Genomic DNA, 15,040 nt, shown 5'->3' on the forward strand with positions numbered 1-15,040 from the left:
ACTGATACCTGGACCTCCTTTCAGACTAATCAAATTAGACCTTAGACATAAGGTCCATAATTCACTCTCTCTCTCTCCATCCCTCTGTGTGTGGCAGCAGAGCGTGTTGTCAGGTTGTAGTGGTGTGTGTGGTATGTAAGCTCCTAGTATGATTTCACAGGGTATCCAGGGATGAGAATATCCACACCAGGTGATCAAATGTAGGTGTGTGTTTGATTGTGTGTGTGTGGGGGGGGGTCGGTGGGTTGGTGTGGGTCTGGGTATCTGTGCACACTTGTGGTAGATGCCTAAGGACAGCTTTGGGTGTGTTTTCTCAAGTGTGGTCCTCTTTTTTTTTTGAGACAGAGTCTTTCATTGGCCTGAAGCTCACAAAATAGGGTAAGCCTTCTCCCCAGTAAACCCCAGGAACATTACATCTGCACAGTTTTGTGCTGGGATTTCAAGTACACGCTACCAGAACTAGAGTTTTTATTTAGATTCTGGAGGTTGAATCTGTGTCCTCGTGCTAGCAAAGCAAGCACCTTGCTAACTGAGCTATCCTCTCAGATCTAGGATGAAGTGTGTAGCTGGGATACAAGATAATCAGAAATGTAGTTTTTTTTAAAAAAGTGGATGTACTAAAAAAGACGGTGGGTATATCTGAAAACATTGACTTAGACCGTGAGAGTTATGTGTTTCCCAAATCAGCTAGGCCTCCAACAGACCAAGGTATTATTCCACCAAAACCCAAATTAGTGAGCCAAAGAGTTTAAAACTTACAGCTAACGGATGAGGGATTACTTAGAGGTGCAGAGCAGTGACTGACTGTGGCATGGAAGAAGGGGTCCTCTGTAGCTGGATAGATGGAAGTGCCTGCCCTGTCAATCGACCTTCCACACTCCTGGTACTCTAGAGTCTCCAGAGGCTATAGAACCACATGTAACTGGGACAAAATCTCACACAGCTAAAAAGGAGATTTTTTAAGGAGAGGCGGGAATCTCAGGAGAGTGTAATGACACCGGCCCCAAGTCTTGTATAATGAAACTTCAGCAGGCAGGTGGTGGTAGGGTGTATAACAGGGAAGCTGAGTAAGTCATGGAAAGCAAGGCAGTAAGCAGCATTCCCGCCATGGCCTCTGTATACTGGTATATTTGTGTTTAAATGAATAAAGCTTGCCTGAAGATCAGCGGGCATAGCAGCCACACTCGTCGGCTATACAGGACAAAGGGGTGGTGGTAGCACACCCCTTTAATCCCAGGACTCGGAAGACAGAGGCAGGCAAATCTCTGTGAGTTCCAGGCTATCCTGGGCTATGCCAGATTGATCCAGAAACAGATCCTGGTGGTGGTTTACACCTTTATTCTCAGTGCTTGGGATCACACACATTTAATCCCATCACTTTGAGTTGGAGACAGGAGTAATATTCTGAGCAGAGTGAGGAATATAAATGAGAAGAGACAGGCACTCACTGGAGTGTGGAGTCTGAGGATTCAGGGTGAAAGGACTTCGCCCTTTGACTATGAACACTTGGTACAGGTAAAAGGTCTCTCTAGGGGTTAGCTGCTTTGCCAACCTTTGGGTGATACTACCCAACCTAATTTCGGCCTCCTGAATCCTACTTCCAGGTACCTCACTGGTTTTTCTTATTAAGTGGAGAGGATCTCTGTTTTTCTCTGGTCTTGACCTTACCAGCAGTCTCTTCCTTTCTCTCTTCTTTCCTTTCTTATTTCTGTCTCTCTTTCATTCATTTGTTCATTTGATCCTTCTTGTTTTCAAAAGAGAAGAATTCTGATAGGATGCAGTAGTTGGTCAAGTACTCAAGACTGTAAGCAGAGCAATCAAGGTGGCAAAGTATCCTGGCCAAGTCGTAATGCAGCAACCTAGATTCTAGTGGGCACAGGACCTAAATTTCTCTTCTCACTGTCCATCTCTCCTTTGTCCTCCCCCAAGAATGAATACTTCTACGAAAAGTGTGTGCTTTTCTCAGAAGCCCAGCTTATCTAGAATTCATTCTCTTACAAGTAAGTAGGTGTATAAGATGCAAGAATATATAAAGCAGTTTAAGAAACAGCTGAAGTTTTTCAGGTATGGTGCTGCATGCCTTTAATCACAGTACTCTGGAGGCAGAGGCAAATGAATCTCTGAGTACTTGGTCAGTCTGGTTTATAGAGAAAGTTCCAAGACAGCCATGGCTACACAGAGAAACTCAGATAAACAAAAAGGAAGGAAGAAGGAAGGAAGGAAGGAAGGAAGGAAGGAAGGAAGGAAAGAAGGAAAGAAGGAAAGAAGGAAAGATGGAAAGAAGGAAAGAAGGAAGGAAGGTGCCATGGACCGGCCCAGTGGAACCACTCAGACCGTGGGAGAAGCAGTGTCTTGGTAACAGGAAGGCACAAGTTAGGCGAGTGACAGACAGACACAACACACAAGAGAGTGGTTGGAATCTGCTGCAATTTTAATGAATTCATGTTTTCATTATATAGTACTCAAACAATGGACAAATCAGAAGGTCATGTATCATTGGGTGGCACAGTATGAAAGCTTCTTTTAGTCACATCAGCGATATTTAAGAAAATTGTACTATCTGGAACAGGTGTTAGACATAAAGCATAGTTAGAAGAGGAAATCTTTTTTTGGGAATGTAAACCTTAGGCAAGTGGTTTCTTCTTATGAATAGAAAGTTTCTGTCTCATTATCGCTATCATGGCCCTTCCACTTCCTAACCATTTATTTCATCTAGTGACCAAGTATACCTAATCAGTTCTCTGCACCTGTTGAAATATACTTTTTAGTACCTCCTTATGCAGCAGACACTATGGGGGTTGGGATCTAGGAAGCCTATCCATAAAGTTTAAAGTATAACATAACAGTCTTTGTCTATCAACATGAACCCATCTATTCCCTAGATCATCATACACACTGTGTATGACAAAGGTTCTGCTGTATTCTTATACATCCCCATATTCTGCTTCCCAATCCCAGAGTTGTTACTGAAGAGATATTCCTTATCTTGTAGATATAATGAATATCATTATTATATAAGAGATTGTGCAAAGCCCATATCTCGCATAGCCAGCTAATCGAGAATTCCATCTGTGCCTCAAGGCCAGTCTATACCGGGGGTCTGCCATTGACCTCCAGGAAGCCTAGTCCTATAGGACATGTAGCTCTAGTCCGGGATAATGACAGACGTCATGTCACAAAGACGACACTGGAGTTGATGTGGCAGGAAGGACAGAAAGGAAGAAAGGAAGGAAACAAAGCAAGCAAGCAAGAAAGAAAGAAAGAAAGAGAGAGAGAGAAATAAAGAAAGGAAGAAAGAAAGATAGATAGAAAGAGAGAGAGAGAGAGAGAGAGAGAGAGAGAGAGAGAAAGGAAGGAAGGAAGGAAGGAAGGAAGGAAGGAAGGAAGGAAGGAAGGAAGAAAGAAAGAAAGGACAAACCTAAGTTGAAAGTTTACTGGGGAAAGGGTTAGAGCACTCTGCATGCCACCCTGCAGAGGAAGTCTTGAGGCTGTTTTTATCTGATCCATCTAATAAGGACCATCATCCCTCATTGTTGGTCACATCTTGTTTGGAAGGTCCTGAGCTGGCCCTTCCAGAGTCTCCCACTGCCATTCTCCTTCTCTCTTGACCCCAGGTAGGCCACCATCATTATCTTAAAGTCACATCAGGACCTTAGGCTGCCTACCCATTGTTCTATGGCCTTTCTTTTGTGGTCTGTTTGTCCTGCCAAGAGACCACCTTATGCCTAATAGCTTCACTGGCAACTGCCATCATACTCCAAATCCTAGGTCTTTTTGTGTTTTTCCTTCAGCACAATGGAGACAGGCTGGTGTCCGGACATCTGGCTCAGATCTTGGTTATTCCTCAGCTCATTTGGGGCAGTGCACCAACTCTCAGAGAAGAAAGCAGCCAGCCACAGCCAGCACAGGCTTTCCAGAATCATGCTGAGTGGAAAGAGAAGATGATGAAACTGTACACCAGTCAGGGTGAGACTAGCCATCTGGAAGTTTCTTTCTTGCTCATGTTTCAGGCCTTACCAACAATAAAGCCTTTTAAGCAAGAATGGGCAACTCAGCCTACATGGGACCATGGACACAGAATTAGTTGTTCTGGCCTTGGTCGGGAAGGGAACTGAAGCCACCTGCAGTAGTAGATGGACGGCTTCAGCCTGGGGAGGAGGCAGAATCCTCAGATCTTAAACCTGGAAGGTAAGAATGAGGGGTTTGTCAGGCCTGAGAAAGAACACAGGGACAATGAGCAGAGGGGAGAGCAGCAGGGTGTACCGCCAGTCCCTTCTGGCTAAGCAAAGGAGATGATCCCAACAGAGCAGGTCCTCTAAGATTCTGTGACTGCCAGGGTGTCCATCTAGCTCCAGGAAGCCCTCCAGAATAGAAAGCAAGGAGCACAAGGCTAAGGCCCTGCCTGTGGTTCCTATCTCCACAAGAACAAGTCTAGATTGCTGAAGACTTAGTCTTTACTCAGAACATATGAATTCATGGTTCCAGCTGTGATTTCAGGAGCTTCGTGACATCAGTTACATGCATCATGCGCCCAATGTGGGTAATGTGACAACAGTTGACAAGAAACGTATCAGAGCAGCTCCTCACAGTGACTGGGTGTCTTGTTCTCACAGCCCTGGCTCTTCTCCCCTTCTGCTCAAGGTCCTTCCTGTCCTCACTGCTGGGCCCCACAGGAAGATTTTGTGTGAAGTGTCATTCACATCCTTGACTACTAGATGTTGAGAGAAGTACTGGCAAGAAGACATTCTGTTCTCTTCAGGCTAGGGAACATTTCCAGTCACAGGTAGATTTTTGTTCTGCTCCACCGCAGGAAATTAGGGAGACAGACAAACAAGTGTCTGCATACTTTCTCCTCACACACTCATATCTCTCTTTCATATACCACTTCCAGTGAATAAAGTCTGAGAACCAATATCTGGACCACCTGGGATCCCCTGTCTTGACTTTCTGATCCTTTTCCAAATCATAGAGAGGAGAGTGAATACTTGCCAGACCCTAGGACATGACCCATGAATGTCCCATCTTGGGATTTCTCAGTCTCCTGTATCTACTGACTCCTTCATATGGTTACATAGTGATGGCCCATGTTGCCTCCTGACCTCGCAATGATCAGGATGACTAGGAGGCATGACCAAATCATGGGTAACATCTTAGTTGCTCTGTGACTTGGAAGCTACTTATTCAGTCTCTCTGGGCCTTTTGTTTCTTGTGTACAATGAGGATGGCAACAATGCTTATGATATGGAGTCACAATAATAGTGAAGTAAATATATAAATGTACAGATATGTGGAGAACGTGTGTGTGTGTGAATGTGTATGTATGTCTTGCTATGTAACATGGGCTAAAAAAACATGAACTAAATAGCCCAGGGTGGCCTCACATTACAAATGGCTGTTAGTAGTTACTGCGAACTTAACTCAGTTCCTATGACTAAGAGAACTATCGAAATCAATAGTTGTATCATATTATTTCAGGTTTTGTTTATTTTAATTTTATGTGTTTGGGTATTTTATCTGCGCGGGTTTTTGTGGATTTGCCCACATAAAGCATAAGATGGTGTCAGTTTGCTTGGAACTAGATAAAAGGCCATTGTGAGTCACCATTTGGGATCTGAGAACTGAAGTCAGGTCTTTTGCAAGAGCCATCCCCTCAACCCCACCTCAACATATATATTTTAATTTTCATTTTTCTTTATTTTTAAATTTTTCATTCATTTTTATCATATTTTCTCCCTTCCCTAACTTTTCCCAACTTAACATTATGCTCTTTCTCATGCTTAAAACAAACAAAACTGTCTGTTTTTAAGTTAAAGACAAAACCATGGAGTCCTATTTATCCTGGAAATGACTGGGCAGGGGGCCTGTTCTGGGGTGTGTTTGCAATACCCAGTGTCACTTCATTGAGAAAATTGTTTTCATTCTCCAAGCAGCTATCAATCACAAAAAGCTACTTGGCTAGCAATAGGGCTTTGTGGCCACTTCCCCTCCTCAATGCTGGGATTTTATCTGGCTTGAGCTCCTGCAGATCTCGTGAGTGATCTCACAGTCTCTGTGATGTCCTATGTGCATCAGGTCTGTTTGTTCTGGAGATTGATGCTGCTTTGTAGTCATCCACCACCTCCGGAGATTGAGTTAGATGCAGAATCCGTGGGTCGTCAACCGAGAGAGTTGCTTTAGAATCACCCCTGTTTCTATAAACTCCTTACCCAAAATTTGGTCTGACATGGGTTCCCTACCCAGAAAAATTGTCACACAATTCCATCACGGTGCTGTTAATGGGGACCGCTGCACATGGTGGAGACTCCTCATGTGGCAATGGACAGGATGCAAAGCTTACAGATCAGATTCAGTGATTGCTAAGTGTAAAAAAAGCCTTCTAAGGCCCTGCCCTCATGCTACAGGCCTGGGATGCTCCACAAACTCCTCCAACAGTGCCACCTGCTGGGGGCTAAGTGCTCAAACAGCAGACTTACAAACCAACAATCTAAGTAGACTAACCTAAACTGAGAACAGAAACTGTTCCCAGCAACTAGCAGTAAATGATTCTAAAGGCAGTGACAGGTTCACAACTGTCGACAGCATCTTTTTCTTCTACTTTAAAGAGAATTGCTTATTTTTATTTTACGTGCGTGAGTGTTTGGCCTGCATGATATAGGCCTGTGTACGGGTGCCAGGTCCCCTGGAATTTTAGTGACAGCCAGCTGTGAGCTGCCATGTAGGTGCTGGGAATTGAACCCGGATCCTCTAAAAGAGCAGTCAGTGATGCTGACTGCTGAGCCATCTTCCCAGCCCTCAAACACACTTCTTAATCTCTCTATCTTCCTGATAAGGTATTACTGTTCTTGCTTTTGTAACTGTTCAGAAAATATTTATCCTTTATTTGTAGTGTTTGATGCATTAAGAGCTAATGTATCTGTTGTTATGTTTTATTCTTTATCATTTGCAATCGTATCCCCCTCATATTTTGTTTCTCTAATTCTTATTTTTATATTTTAGCTTTAGAGTATTTTCATTTCTCATCAGCCTTTCTGATATGTTTTAGTGATTATAAATTATATGTCCTTACTATTTTATAGTCTACAGAGTATTGCTTTTTGTCGCCTTTCCCCAGAAATTAAATCCTGATGTTAGGTGTGGTGCCTCACACCTGTAATCCCAGGGCTCAGGAAGTGGAAGCAAAGGGTTTGACATGAGTTTGAGGCGAGCCGGGGACACATGGTGAGGTTCAGTACAGTATGGGTTTCAGGGTGAAATCATATTTTAAAAGTAAAATATTTAACAATAGTAATACATTTGCCATTATCTAGTGCTCTTTATTCTACAATACACTGCGGTTAGTTCATGTGCATATATGTTAAACATACCTAAAATATCATTATTTGCTTTTTAGAATTCACATATATTTTACATTTTGTCCACATGTATTTATGCATTTGTGTCACAATATACACGTGGAGTTAGCAGGCTACTTGTAGGAGTCACTTCTTTCTTTTCACTGTACCCAGGAAGGCAAACTCAGGTCACTGTGCTTGGCACAAGCATCTGTAGGCAAGGGCCATCTTGCCAGGCACTGTGTGTATTATAAAGAAAAACGTGGAAATAGGGAACTTGGTATTAAGATGATATTCATGCGTTCTATCATCTTTATTTGCACCAAAGGATATTGTTGTTTCTGGTCTTTTTCTTCAACCTGAAGAATTTCTGATTGTTTATATTTGTGTATTTCTCTTGTTCCCAGGACTCTTACTTTTCTTTCTTTCTGAAAACATCTCTGTCACCTTCAGGCATGGAGAATCTTATCAATGGATAAAAGACTGAGTTAACTTTTTCTGTCACCACCTTTTAGAGGAAGTTGCTCTCTTGATAGGGAAGCTTGGCCAATCACTTTTGGCTGGTTGTGGCTGCCTGCAGCCAGGGAAGAAAACCTGGGAATCCAGCTGCCCTTGCTCTCTTTTGTACTCTTCTTGCTGCCTTAGCCAGACCGGTTTTGGACGTGTGAAACTTTACCTGGTTGTGTGAGTTAATCCTTTTCAATTATTAAATTATATCAGTTTTTTTCAGCTGGTCTGCTTAATTCTAGCTTATTGGTAAAATACGCCCTCTCCCTTCTAGGGTCCAAGGTCACTGATGAGAAAGTCACAGCGTTTTGAATAAAACACATCATACTTGATGTGCTAGCACCTCAAGTGGATGGAGGGGAGTGGCCATCTTTTCAATATGTGGTCTTGGGATTTCCAGCTATCCATGTATACAAATGAGGCTTTTTCCCTCACTCTTTCCACTCACACGAAAAATCAATTCCATGGTCCCTTTAAAGGAAGTCATGGTAGATCAATTCACCTTATACCTGCAGTAGTATTAGAAAGCCCAAGAGGCAGGAGGACTTTGGTGGCTCTGAGAGGAGAGAATGAACATTAGAGACAGGCATTGGCCTACCGTGACACAGCAGAATATGGTTGTTCAACGACCTGTATTCCTAAGAGTGGATTTACACTTTCATTTTGTGGTTATCACTATGGTTTTGGTTTTAGTTTTTGATTCAGTGTTTCATTATGTAGCCCAGACTAGTCCGGAATATGCCTTCCCTTGTCCATGCCTGCCAACAGGGTGGGCCACAGTAGGAGTTTCTGGTGCTGTTATAAAACACTCCAACACAAAATCAGCTTAGAGAAGAAAGGGTTTATTTGCACAGGCTTCCAAGTCACAGTTCATCACTGGGGAAATGAGGGAAGGAACTCAAGGCACGGACCTGGAGGAGGGAAGCCTGGAAGGAAGAGCCCTGTTTCTTTGTTTCTTCTCTGGCTTACTCATAGGCTCATGCTTCGCTGGTACTTTTTTCTAACCCAGAGCCTCTGACCTAGGAATGATATTGCCTCCAGCGTTCGGGACCTCTTATGTGAGTTAATAATCAAGGAAACCACACAGATGTGCCCAAAGACCAACCTCCTAATCTGATGTAGGCAGTTTCTCATTAGAGGATTCCCTCTCAGTAGACACTGTGGTAGGTCAACAAATAACTAGGATAGCCACCATGTCTGTGAGGCTTCCATTTCTGGAGGGAGCTTTTATAAAATGAACAATATACAACATGAAGAAAATGATGTTTTCTGCAACCTTGACGGAGGTGATCTACTTCAGAGAAGAACTTCTTATGGAAGCCTCATCAAGGTGTAGTGTGCACATGCTCTTCCCAAATGTGACTCCATTGAGATAAAGACAGGAGGGAAGGATGCAACACACTAACGTTTCATTTTACCCTAGAAATCTAAGAAATGATTCCTCAGCACAAACCACACACACACACACATGAAGGCGTAAGTCACAAACAATGCCACACCAATGTGGGATTATGATTAATAGGGTGATATTTATTTAAAGGGGAAAAAACTTACAGATCACTGTCCCAGGCAACGGCCCTCTACGCAACGCAACCAGGAGTCTAGTCGCCGGCGGAGCAGGAAGTGAAGAGAGAGAGGAGAGGGAAGTGGCCGCTTTTTTAAAGGGAGAGAGACCACGCCCCAAGGGGCTGGTATCTCAGCGGCGATAGGCTGGAGGAGTGGGAGGACCTCCCGCAACACCTCCCCCTTCTGTTTAAATAAGAGAGTTCTAAACCTACTATGAAATTATATACAATAAGTACAAATATCCTATTCTAACTAGCTTAGGTCTTGTATAATAAATAACTTGGCCAAGTCATGAGAGAAAGTAACTACATTTATATAGTCTTCAACCCCATCAAAGATCTGAGAAGGGAAATGTTACCTGGTTAATTAGGAAGTTCAATAAAACAACTTCCAAAACATGCAACAAATCACAGAGACAACTAGCTACCTAGGCAATCACCCAAAGTCACATTAGCAGCGTTGAAGCAACCAACTTTGGCTAAGGCCTAACATAACTGACACACCATTTTCGAAGGCAAGCAACTTTTCAAAACTATCTTACCCTGTCTTGGCAGGATAAGACAGCCCTGTTTTATCCATTGATGCATGCTCTGTATCTTTGTCAGTGGTTGAGGTATGGGCATTTCTTTGCCCCAAGGCCAGTTCTGCCAAAAAGAAATGCTCCAGGTGGAGTGTCTTTGGTGCTCAACATTCTCTCGGGAATAGTGTGGTGTTGCCAGGAGCAATTGTGTCTCACTACCACAAAACTCTGAGTTAGATTAAAGGCCATTTTCTACAGCTCTTTGAAGAAGTTGAAGATTATCTATCTATACTGAGTATAATCTCTATATATCTAAAGAACCTGATTAGTCTAATTATAAATGACAAACTTAGATGACTATTAGTCTATATAATTCTCAATATCTATCTAACTTAAAGACTAAGACAATAAACGACTGTGAAACAAATGAGGACAATGACCTCCAAATATAAACAATGTACAAATATACATTGCAGTAGGTAAATATATATCAATACACAAACATTATATAAGTATCTTAATCAGAGGTAGAAATGTACACTGCAATATGGTAAATATATACAATATATATATATATATCAATACAATATATGTCAATACATAAAAAATGTTTTAAACAGAGGTAGAAACATGAATGCATACAATAGTCAATACAGTTTAACTTTGTATCAATATACAAGAATCTATATCAATATATTTGTCTAACAACAGTAACTCACAATTACAAATCTATTATCCCATCATCCCTCTTTTTTTTTTTTTTCCAAAATGATCCCTGAGCTTATAAAATTCCTCCCCCAACCCTCAATCGTATACTAATTATAATCAACCCCTAAATGATGTCCTTAAACCCAAGGGCAAACTTTACTGGGAGAGGGGATGTCGTCCTCTAAAATTACTTCCAGCTGTCATAGGGGCGACGTTCTTTCTGGGGGATCCTGTGAAAGTAAAATGATGGTTAAATTTCAAGATCAATGTCTTTTAAAATTGCCAATAGTCTCTGAGTATTTTGTGCAGGTCTGGCCAAAATGTTGTATAAGATGTGCACCATTTCAGCTAACCAAGTTGGAACTGTCTTGTGCAGCTGGTATCCAAAGCAGGTCTTGTTGTAGCGCTATCAGTATCATGACGTCATATCAACCAGGTGGAGTTGTTGTTATGGGGCCCCATCTTCTTCCTGGAAACTTCAAATGTCACTTCAGGAAAAACTCATTGTTCATTATGAAAAACTTAAGCATTAATCATATAGACATGTATATATATATATATTCAATGAAAGACATGATAGATATATTCAATGAAAAGTATGATAGATATGAAGAAAAGCAAAGATGTTTTCTAAACTCATATTTCTTTCTGTCCCATATCATGGCTCTTGACATGAGACAGAAACTCCAGAAACTCTGGGTTTTTCTCTTACTAACAGGCTTGGAATTGGAGAAGGACTGAGCCAGAGTCCAACTTCAAAACCAGCTTTATAAATTTAGAAATATGGTTTAATATTACTTACACAACCCTTTCAGTTTTCTTGATATTTCCTATTGGGCAGGTATTTTTCCATCTGTCAGCATCCAAATATCCAGGGTCCCTTGAATTTTTCAAAGATGAGTGTTTTCCTGTGGAGATAAGAACAGAACCCTGCCCCCATTCTATATGTTTTTCTTACCATCTGTATGAATATCATCATTGTAGATAAGTTGTCATTTCTCCTTTCCAAGAGGTTTCTCCTCTTCAAATCGAAACTTTATTAATTTTGATGGTATCCACAATTTTTCTTCTCCTGTGGAAACAAGAGCAAAACCCCTTCCCCAAAGTAGCACATCTCCTGGCTTCCATTGAGAGGTCAGCACATCTTTGAAATAAATCGGTTGATTTAGTTCAGCAGACTTTTCCATTATCCAATGTCTCTCTGCTGCTGTCGTTCCTTTCTCATTAGCGTTAAGAAAATTCAAGGTTAATAAAGCATTATGTAATCTATTTCTGGGGGTATTTTCAGTCCCTTTCTGTTTGTTCAGCATATCCTTTATAGTACGATTTGATCTTTCTATAACTGCCTGACCTGTAGGATTGTTTGGTATACCTGTAATGTGTTTTATATTATAATAATCAAAAAAGCATTTCATTTTCTTAGATACATATGCTGGACCATTATCTGTCTTTATTTGCGCAGGTATACCCATGATGGCCATAACTTCCAATAAATGTGTGATTACTGAATCAGCCTTTTCTGAGCTCAGGGCAGTAGCCCATTGAAAACCTGAATACGTGTCTATGGTGTGGTGTACATATTTTAATTTACCAAATTCTATAAAGTGGAACACATCCATCTGCCAGATTTCATTTCTCTTAGTGCCCTTTGGGTTACTCCCTGCAGGCAACGGTGTTTGATTATAGAAAGAACAAGTAGGACATCTCTTTATAATGTCCTTAGCTTGTTGCCAAGTAATGGAAAATTCTTTCTTTAGGCCTTTACTATTGACATGATGCTTCTTATGAAATTCTGAGGCCTGCAACACACTTCCAATCAATAATTGATCAATCTCAGCGTTGCCTTGGGCTAGAGGACCAGGCAGACCTGTATGGGACCGGATGTGTGTTATGTACATCGGACAAAGCCTGTTCCTGATTATGTCTTGTACCTGGATAAACAATGAAGTCAACTCTGTGTCATCTGGTATAAATTCAGCTGTCTCAATATGCAAGATAACTCTTTCTGCATATTGTGAATCTGTAACTATATTAAGAGGTTCTTTAAAATCCCTTAGCACCATAAGGATGGCATATAATTCTGCCTTCTGGACAGAATTATAAGGGCTTTGTTCCACCTTACTCAATTCATCTGACTTGTAACCTGCTTTCCCTGATTTATTTGCATCAGTATAGAAAGTACGGGCTCCAGTTATTGGAGCATCACGTACAATTCTAGGAAGAATCCAAGAAGTTCTTTTTATGAGGTTAAGTCTACCACTTTTGGGATAGTTGCTATTAATTTCTCCCAAAAAATTAGCACAAGCTCTTTGCCACGGTTCATTGTCTTCCCATAACTTTTTTATTTCTTCAGTAGTAAAAGGCACTATAATTTCTGCTGGGTCTATACCTGCTAGTTGACGAAGTCTCAGCTTACCTTTTATAATTAATTCAGAGACTTTTTCCACATAAGTTTTTAATTTTTTACTTGGTTTATTAGGTATAAATATCCACTCTAAAATAATATCTTCCCTCTGCATTAGAATCCCTGTAGGAGAAATTCTGGAAGGCAATATGACTAGGATGCATCTAAGATTTGGGTTCACCCTATCCACATGTGCCTCCTGTAATTTTTCCTCAATCATTGTCAGTTCCTTTTCTGCTTCAGCTGTCAGTTCTCTTGGACTATTCAAATCTTTATCACCATCTAAGGTTTTGTTTAAATGAACTATTAGATCAGGTGTTATCCCAACAGATGGTCGTAGACTGGAAATGTCTCCTAACAATCTTTGGAAGTCATTAAGAGTCTTTAAGCGGTCTCTTCTAATTTGTGCCTTTTGCGTTTTAATTTTCTCTAACCCTATTCTGTAACCTAGGTAATTAATAGAATTTCCTCTTTGAATCTTTTCAGGGGCAATTTGTAATCCCCACCTAGGCAAGACTTTCTTTACTTCTTCAAACATCCTTTCTAAAGTATCTTTATTTGAATCAGATAACAAGATGTCATCCATGTAATGATAAATGATGGACTTGGGGAATTGTTTACGAATTATTTCCAATGGCTTACTTACAAGATATTGGCACAGTGTAGGACTATTGAGCATACCCTGTGGGAGGACAGTCCACTGATATCTCTTATTAGGCTGAGAATTATTATAAGTAGGCACTGTGAAGGCAAATTTTTCTCTATCCTTTTCTTGTAATGGTATAGTGAAAAAACAATCTTTCAAATAAATAACTATAAGAGGCCATCCTTTTGGTAACAGAGAAGGCAAAGGAATTCCAGACTGTAGTGGGCCCATAGGTTGAATTACTTTGTTGACAGCTCTTAGATCTGTCACCATTCTCCATTTACCAGATTTCTTTTTTACAACAAACACAGGAGAATTCCAAGGGCTGGTTGATTCTTCAATATGGTGAGCATCTAGTTGCTCTTGTACCAGCTGTTCCAATGCCTGTAGTTTATCTTCAGCTAGAGGCCACTGTTTGATCCATATTGGCTTCTCAGTTAGCCATTTTAAAGGTAGGGCTGTTGGTACCTCTAAAGGTTTGGTATTTGCTGTATGTTCTTGTACAGCCTGAATGGCTGGTGACCTTTTTCCATAATACCTCATCATATCCTTCCCCGAATTATGAATTCCTGGAAATACAGGAATGTTAATCTGGGTATTCCATTGCTGTAGCAGGTCACGGCCCCATAAATTTATGGCAATATTGGCTATATATGGCCTTAGTCTTCCTATTTGCCCTTCGGGCCCTATGCATTCAACCCATCTTGTGCTTTGTTTTACACGAGATAGGGTTCCAATTCCTAGGAACTGAACATCTACCTCTTGAAGAGGCCAGTTCGGATGCCAAGATTCTGGGGTAATGATACTTACATCCGCACCTGTGTCTAATAAGCCTTCAATAAAAGTGCCATTTATACAGACTCTTAGCTTTGGTCTTTGATCATTAATAGAAGTCTGCCAAAATATACGTTTACTCTGTCCTACTGGGTTTTTTGACTCATCCTCCACACGTAATTCATCATTTAGACCAGTATTACTTTTTACAGCAGAAATTGGAGCTTTTAATTTTCTTGGTGAGGCACGTTCTCCACTGTGACTGGGAATGACTGGGCCACTGTTGGCTTGGGGGCCTGCGAGAGGCCCCCCATGGAGTTTCCCGATGATATCGGATTGCCCAGTCTATCTGTTGTTGACCTACATTCGTTGGACCAATGCCTGCCTTTACCACATCTCCTACATATACCTGAAGGTCGAGGTCTCCTATTTTTGTCATTCCCAGAAGAGATATTATTCCTAGAAATTCTTTGCCTGCAATCCCTTTGTAAATGTCCTAATTTACCACAATTAAAACACCTGGCAGTTTGATGTCTCCTCATTGCTTTGGAAATCACTTCTCCTACCCAAGATTCATCATTATA

This window comes from Microtus pennsylvanicus, chromosome X (assembly GCF_037038515.1).
Source record: "Microtus pennsylvanicus isolate mMicPen1 chromosome X, mMicPen1.hap1, whole genome shotgun sequence".
NCBI classification, from domain to species: domain Eukaryota; kingdom Metazoa; phylum Chordata; class Mammalia; order Rodentia; family Cricetidae; genus Microtus; species Microtus pennsylvanicus.